Consider the following 5351-nt stretch of genomic DNA (forward strand, 5'->3'; position numbering starts at 1 on the left):
AGTGGCCAGCTCGATCCCCGGACTTGAATCCTATCGAGCACGTTTGGGATGCTCTAGGGAGGCGTGTATCTGCCATCAATCCGCCCCCTCAGACCCTTGCCACGCTTGCAACTGCTTTACAAGAGCAATGGCTCTCACTTCCTATTGAACTGATAGACCGCATAATTGAAAGCATCACACATCGCTGTTTGTGCTGTATTGCTTCTAGAGGCAATCATATTCCATATTAAAGGTACTTTTTCTATTGCAAACCGATACTTCCAATTTGTTTATTTTATACATGTGCTAATTTCTATACTACTATTAATGTCTGATAATTTCTTTTTATGTTGTTTAATACCTTACTATGTGTTGTATATTGTGGGTAAGTTTCATAAAATTCCATGTGTAATTTCTTGAGTTATCGCGATTTTTGTGAATTTTCCTTAATTTATGATAACCAGTGTATATATATATATAATAAATAAATAAATACAAGAAAACACTAAGAAAGTTAAGAAAAACAATAAGTAACATTTATTGCGCTTAAGCTGCAAGTAAACAGCACTCATTAGATAAGTTCAAAATGAAGAATGAAACAAAGAAAAATTATAGACATAATTGTCTATAATTTTTCTTTGTTTTATTCTTCATTTTAAACTTATATATATGTATATATATATATATATATATATATATATATATATATATATACTGAGTGGCCAAATTATTATGACCACCCCTTCGGTACGCTGTTGGGCCACTTAATTCGTCAAGGCATGGATTCTATGAGATGTTGGTAGGTGGTAGAAGGTATGCCAGACCATGCTCGCTGAACTTCACTTGACAATTCCTGCAAATTTGATGGCACTGGATCCATCTGTCTGAGCACCCGTTCAATTTCATCCCACAAATTCTCAATTGGATTGAGATCTGGAGATTGTGCTGGTCAACGAAGCAAGTTAAATTCCCCATCATGCTCTTTGAACCATCTGAGGACAATGCCAGCTTTATGACAAGGAGCGTTGTCCTGCTGGAAGTATCCATCCCCGCCTAAGTACACCATTCACATAAACGGATGTACTTGATCTGCGATGATACTTAAATACCCTTGGGCATTAAGGCGTTGCGGTACAGGAATTAAAGGACCCATACAATACCAAGAGAGCATTCCCCATACCATAACGTTGTCACCACCAGTTTGAAGTGTCGTGGCAATGCAGTTGGGGTCCATGCTTTCGTGCTGTTTTCTCCATATTCTCATCCTGCCATCTGCGTGATGCATTTGAAATCGTGATTCATCGGACCACATGACCCTCTTCCAGTCATCTACTGTCCAATGTTTGTGCTTCTTTGCAAATTGGAGACGTCTGTGCTTATTTGAAGCAGACAATAGAGGCTTACGAACAGGTCGTCTGCTTCCATACCCTATACGGCGCAATGTGCATCGAAGAGTCCGTTCAGAGACGTTCACAGTTGCTCCTTGATTAACATCACTTGCAATTTGTCGCATTGATGCTCTCCTGTTGTGCTGCACAACCTTGAAAGCCTTCTCTCTGCTCGAGCATTCAGTACCCTGTAACGGCCACAAGTCTGACCCTGAGACCCGGTTTTTTGCTTGATTGTCCATTCTTTGTACTCATTAACAATTGCTGCTCTAGAACAGTTCACAAGTGCAGCCGTTTTGCTGATACTCGTTTCGACACATCTCACAACCGCAATCATTCCACTTTGAAATTCAGTTAAATCACTTTTCTTTCCCATATCTGACCAAGCAACACAGTATAACTGATGACTCACTTGTTCAGCATTCCCATGATAGTTATCTTGCCCTCTAACGGCAGCGCGGTGATGCAATAACTCATTTGTATAAAACTCTTAGGGTGTCATAATAATGTGGCCACTCAGTGTATATATATATATATATATATATATATATATATATATATATATATATATATATATATATATATATATATATATATATATATATATATATACACATTACATTACAGTTTTCGCAACTAGGGATGTTCTAATATTGATAATATGGTTGAACTATTTAAAATGGTAAATCGTATTCTTGTTTTGTATATAAATTTTTTATTTCAATATACTGTAACTAAATTTGCTGTTATAGGCTCAACGTTTGTAAACTTTTTCTTTGCCTTCTGAAGACGTTGAGCCCCACTCCTTAAAATCTTGTCTGAATCCTTCAGGGGGAATCCCCAGAGTTCACTTCCACTTCGACTTATCTGCTACAGTCACAAAAAAAATCATATTCCAGCTGAACTTAGGCAGCTAGCATTGGAAATTTTAGACGAGATTCCCAGTGACGGTAGTAGACTGAGAGACCTAGCTGGTAGCGGCGTTTTCATTGAAAACTCTGGGCAAAATTACTCCATCTGTCTCCGTAATCCTGATTTCACTTCAGTCTTTAGAAGTGAATTAATCGTAATTAAGCAGGGCATCGATGCTATAATCAACGAGAGAGACTTTGGAGATTTTTGGATCCTGTCGGACAGTCGCAGCCCCCTTCAGCACCTACATAATTGAACTAAAGTTGGAGACAAAATAAGCATCTCCATCCTTCTTAAACTTCAACTTATTTCAAAGTACCACGACTTTCATCTTCAGTGGATACCAGCTCACGCTAACATCTTTGGCAATGAGCAAGCGGATCACTTGGCCAAGGAGGACTGTAGTCATTTAACACCTTCGTCCTCAGCTCTTACCTACTCAGAGAATCAGTCCGAAATCAGAAGCCATCAATCAAAAGCGTGGAGGATCCTCCCCTCTCATAACTGGTATGCGGCCAAGGAACTGGGCTCTTCACTTGTTCATGTAAGTGACAGAGCGTCTCAAACAGCAATTTCCAGATTGGCAAGTGGACACGCGAATAGTCTCTCGTACTTTGAAGGAAGAAAGATTTATGCAGTCTGCTCCAAATGTGAAGCCCAGCAGGCCTCTGCCGAACATATCCTTGACTGTCTGGGCCTTTCCAAGGAGGACTTATATGCTACTCCACTTCTTGCCATCGACTTTTTGAGGGTCAACAACCTGTTGGATCTTGTCTGACTCCGTCAGACAATTGGAGGATAAGGAACAACAGAAACAACAAACTTCTCCTTTTCTTATATTTTTAACAGGTCATTTTATTTCTTCTAAACTTTTCTCCATTTTTAAATTTTATCTTACAAAAAGTAAATAAAACATAAATTAAAATGGCTCCAAATTTTTGTTCAATATTCTAAATCGTATTTTTAACAGATAATATTAAAATATATACTAATTCAACTTTATTTTCCAAGCACGTACAATTATTTAGATGTCGCTTTAAAACGTTTTAATAGTTTAATAAAACAAGTAAAGATGTCTTTCTCTGAAATATTTTAGAATTTTAGTATAAAGTTCGGTCAATATATAAAAGGAATGTCTGAATTCTAAACTCTTAAAGGAATTTTTCTCTACTTCTAGATGCCTCGTGATTAACTTAGAAAGTAAATTCAATTACGCTTCGTTTCAAAAGCTTTTGACATTAAAATAACGGAAAGATCGATATGTTTCTAGGCTACAAAACAGCTACAAACTAACAACTTTAATTATGTATTCTCTATGAAGCGTGTAAATTTAACCTTTAATATATCAGCGCAGATAGTGAAATACAATGATCAAACGACTGAAAAAGACAAAAATCGGAAGTTCATAGAAAAAACAAAATCAAGATCAGCTACTTAATACAGTTTCTGTAATAGTTTAGATATTTATGCAATTGAGATAAATCTTTTAATTAATTTACACAGCCAAATATAATTAATTTTATTTAACTTTAAAATTAAAAAATATTATAACTCAAAAATAATTCTACTCTACATTTGATCCTAACTCTTTCTCTTCACGTGGCGTTATTTTTTTCAAAATATTTATTAATGAGATATCCTTTCATTAAATGTTATGAAAATTCAATACAATGAATAATATGAATTTCTTATACAAATTCATATTAATCAAGTTATCAATGATAAAAAGTTTTTAAAAAAAATTACAATTACTAAAAAATTATCTTGCATTACTTATGATTTCAACTGTTTTTGAATTTAAAAAAATTTCCATGAATGGAACCTAGATATTTTATTATAGTTTCTCAAAATGGTAAATGAAGTTGTACCATTATTTTTAAAATTATTTTATTAAATTAAAATTGCTTAAAAGTGCTTACTTAGAAGGGAATATTTCTTCGTCAGCCTATATTTGTAATGTGTTTAGGTTAAAAAAGTTTAATGAACTACACTATCATTCATAAAAAGTTTGATATTTATCATTATGATTAAATAATATTAAACTTAAATAAAGTAATAACTTAGAAATACTTTGGGTTTCTAAGTATTTTTATACACTTGGTGAGGATATTTTGAAAGAAAGTATGCAAGAATGTTGTATGATCTTTTTATTTTAAATGTGAAGAATTAAAAAAAAGTAATGTCATTTTTTTGCTAATTGCTCAGTTAAATTAAAAATGCTTAGAAGTATTTTTGTGTGCTTTGAACAGCTCTCCGTCCATATACGTTAATAGTTGTCTCATTTTTTAAAAGTAACTAAACCGTTAAACTTAAACAATATAAATTACTAAACAGTCAAACGTAAACAATATAAATAACTTCACAGTCAAACTTAAACAATATAAATAACTAAGCAGTCAATTTTCACCAATTTTACCACTAGCAGTGACCAATGAGTTCTTTCTTAAGTTACATATATATATATATATATATATATATATATATATATATATATATATATATATATATATATATATATATATATATATATGTGAAGACTCTTAGTTTCTTCAACAAGTTGATGATGCGAGCAAGAGGCAGAGTGCTAGCTCACTATTATAGAATTAATGAGAGTTTTTTGGTCTTGTTTTTATTTTGCCTTTTCCTTTATTATTTCAAAATAACTTACTATAAAATAACAATGGAAAAATCAATAGAATATATTTATTAATTTATCCTTTTTCGAATAAAAAAATATATAACTTTAGAAAATTTTAGCGTCACGTTCTATAAAGTAGGCATTTGTGTTGGATCTGTCAAAACAAAAATTGTACCAAACAAATGTTAATCTCATACAGAAAAGCTCAATATAAGCAGAGTTATTTGCATTTCCTTTCAAATGATTTATTCACATCACATAAATATCTACTTAATTAATCAAATAATTTCTTGAGTGCATTACTTACATTGATGCTTTAAGATAAAAATGAGAGACATCATATTGCTCAAGATGAGAGAAAGAAGATTTGACTTTTTTTTAGATGAATAACGTTTAAGCCTCTTTTATGGTATAAAGCACTTTCCCGTTGAGCA

This window comes from Parasteatoda tepidariorum, chromosome 8, assembly GCF_982258835.1.
Source record: "Parasteatoda tepidariorum strain Cologne lab strain chromosome 8, Ptep-v5.0, whole genome shotgun sequence".
Lineage (NCBI taxonomy): Eukaryota > Metazoa > Arthropoda > Arachnida > Araneae > Theridiidae > Parasteatoda > Parasteatoda tepidariorum.